Source organism: Gavialis gangeticus, unplaced genomic scaffold, assembly GCF_001723915.1.
Source record: "Gavialis gangeticus isolate Ggan-Ray unplaced genomic scaffold, GavGan_comp1, whole genome shotgun sequence".
NCBI lineage: Eukaryota > Metazoa > Chordata > Crocodylia > Gavialidae > Gavialis > Gavialis gangeticus.
Genome location: NW_017729001.1, coordinates 31,649,334 through 31,651,859, shown reverse-complemented (window position 1 = coordinate 31,651,859; position 2,526 = coordinate 31,649,334). Strand labels below are relative to the sequence as shown.

Genomic DNA, 2,526 nt, shown 5'->3' with positions numbered 1-2,526 from the left:
TGGTGCCGGGCGGCGCCCCGGAAGTGACGCAAGCTGTGCGCCCCGGAAGCACGTGGTGGGAGGTGACACGTGGCGGCCGCGGCGTCCAGTGGGGCGGGGCCTGGAGTGACCCTCTGCGCTCGGGGCCCGGCCGGGGGCTTCCCCCGTCGGACCGGTCCAGGACGGGGAGCGGCTCCGGAGTCCCTCGACACCTCGGGGCAGGGGAGGCCTGCGCTGTGCTTGGGTAGAGCTGAGGGGATGGATCAGCCCGGGCGGTTTCATAGCGTCAGGGCTGGGCCCAGCCCCGGGAAGTCAGCTGGGGTCGCAGGATCCCAAGAGGTGAACATCCGGATGTCCCTTGCAGGTGCTTTGATGTGGTCCCTGCCCCGCCGTTGTGCCCCAGATCCCCCCGCGCCCGGGAGATGGGGCATCAGACAGAGGCCTGGCCGTGCAGCCCGTGGGCAGAGCCCAGCCCTTCCCTTGGTGCCTCCTTCCAGGCTCGGGCTCGTGCCCGCAGGGTCCGGCTGCGCCTGGTTCAAACCGCCTCGGACCCGTCTGACGAGGACGCGGAGACCCTCCGATGCGGCCGGCTTCGAGGGGATGGGCCAGGCCCGCCCCCACTGCTGCCCGGCTGGTGGGAGCGGGCGCGTCGGGGCTTGAACGCCCAGGGGAGTCGCGTCGGAGCGGTGCCAGGCTGCCTCCCCCCGCCCGGGAGCGTGGGGAAGGAGGCTGGACCCTGGCACTGGGTTGCCTGCCGCGCTCTGGTCTTTCTCAGAGCAGGATTGATCTCAGGGGCAGAATAAGAGAGCTGGCGAGAGCCTGGAGGGCAGCAAAGGGGGAGATGATTTTAATCTTTGTGTCTTACAGCAGGAGACGTGGCTGCGCTCGGCGCGGACCAGCACCAAGGCTCGCTGTGGAGCGTGGTGGCGGCACCAGGAGCAGGGCTCATGGGGTGCTGCTTGCCCATGCTGGGGCTCGTCCGTGGCTCGGGGGACAGAAGAGACTCTCACTTGAGCACCAGGAAATACGTGGTCCAGCCGGCCAGCAGCAGTGCCCCGATCAGCACCGTGTAGCTGAACAGCACGAAGGCCAGGAGCTCCTTCAGCACCTTGAGGAAGTGAACAGCAAAGGGCTCCTGCATGGTTCCTGCAGGCCGGGCTGGGCGTCTGCCGTGCCCTCTGCTTCCCCGCCGGCGCCTCCTGGTCTCTGCGGAAGAAGGGGCAGGGTGAGTGCCTGGGGAAGGGGCTGGATTTGGACTGGGACCTGGATGGACTTAGCAGCACCTCTGAGGTGTGGGGCTGGGGCAGGCAGCTCCTGGCATGCTTCCCCTGCCTCCATTGATCGGTGGCCAGGAAGCTTCATGTTTGGAGCATTCGCTGATGGCGCATTAGTACCAACAAATGCTCCGATCAAAGCAGTCGGGGCCTCCAGGGAAGATGCCATTAATATTTTATATGATAATTGCTTGTAATGGCCGCACAGGCATAAGCAGAGCCTTTTGTTTAGGATCAGGGGAAAATTTGGGTTTAAGTCAGAGTTTGTTCAGCTAAAAGCTTCATACCTCGCGTTAAAAATAACCCTTCCCTGTAAGGGGATGGGACCAAGATGTCCCGAGCTCACGTCCCATCCTGCTGTGACTATGCTAGGCTGGAGCTGCCACCTCCGCTAGTGAATCAGTGAACACATTTGCCAGAAGTTTTTCCTCTTGTAACATCCCCCGAAATCCCACCCTCGCCCCCCGCTGCAGGGTCGCTCAGCTTCCATCAGAACATTACAGATCAGAAATGCTGTCTGTCTTCGTCATGCGCACACACGGGAGACAAAAGCAGGGTCAGGATAAAGCTGCCCTGATAGGATTATTTCTCTCCCAGACAGTAAAAAGCCTGGGGAGCAAAAGGACTTTCCCTCCTGCCACCTAATTTTCAAAAGAGCTGTGGCTAGAGCCCGCTCCCCCTTTTTTTTTTCTCGTGAAATTTCTCCTTTGTTCTCTTAATACTCTTCTTAAGGGTCCCTCGTTGCGTCTGCCTGTATTGGGTATAAGACATTGCAGAGTAGACCCTTTCTCTAGATCCTGAGGATTTCTGTGCACGGAGATTATTTCTCAGTGTTTTCTTTGAGCTTTGTTTTAGAACAAAACATATGCTGATGGGGAGAGAAATCTCTGCTTACCCAGAGAGATGGTTGAATCCACCGCTGAAAGTTTGTTCTCCTCCGCTGCTGTTGCTGTGTGCTCTCCCCTCAGTGTCTGGCTTCTGAGAGGTTTGTGATGTATTTTGATCCCTTCTGATCTGCTAATCCAGAGAGCAGGAGGAGTGAGGTTGCATTTACAGGCTGCCCAAGGATGCTAATGGACTAGGTGTGGTCAGGAACCGATTATTATCTATGACATAGACCCTTTGCTTTCTCTGTGCTGATGGCACAATGGGGCAGAACCAGCCAAACACCAGTGTTGCCACGAAGCCTCGGGAGGTTTGGTGAGCTGCAGCCCCTGTTTGAGAGCGCCTGCCCCTTCCCTGCTGTGCTCTTCAGCACCCCCAGGATGCCCCG

General features: G+C 59.3%; 1 protein-coding gene and 1 long non-coding RNA gene across 2 annotated transcripts in view; one reads left to right on the top strand and one right to left on the bottom strand.

Annotated features, from left to right (window-relative positions):
* The window catches only part of B3GNT4 (UDP-GlcNAc:betaGal beta-1,3-N-acetylglucosaminyltransferase 4), a 17,253-nt gene that overhangs the window by 7,356 nt on the left and 7,371 nt on the right, over positions 1 to 2,526 (top strand). The window lies entirely within an intron of this gene.
* On the bottom strand, positions 800 to 2,520 carry LOC109290587. Its single transcript, XR_002095616.1, has 2 exons — positions 2,149 to 2,520; positions 800 to 1,185 (listed from the first exon to the last, which is right to left on the bottom strand). It is a non-coding gene; the product is annotated as an uncharacterized LOC109290587 (long non-coding RNA).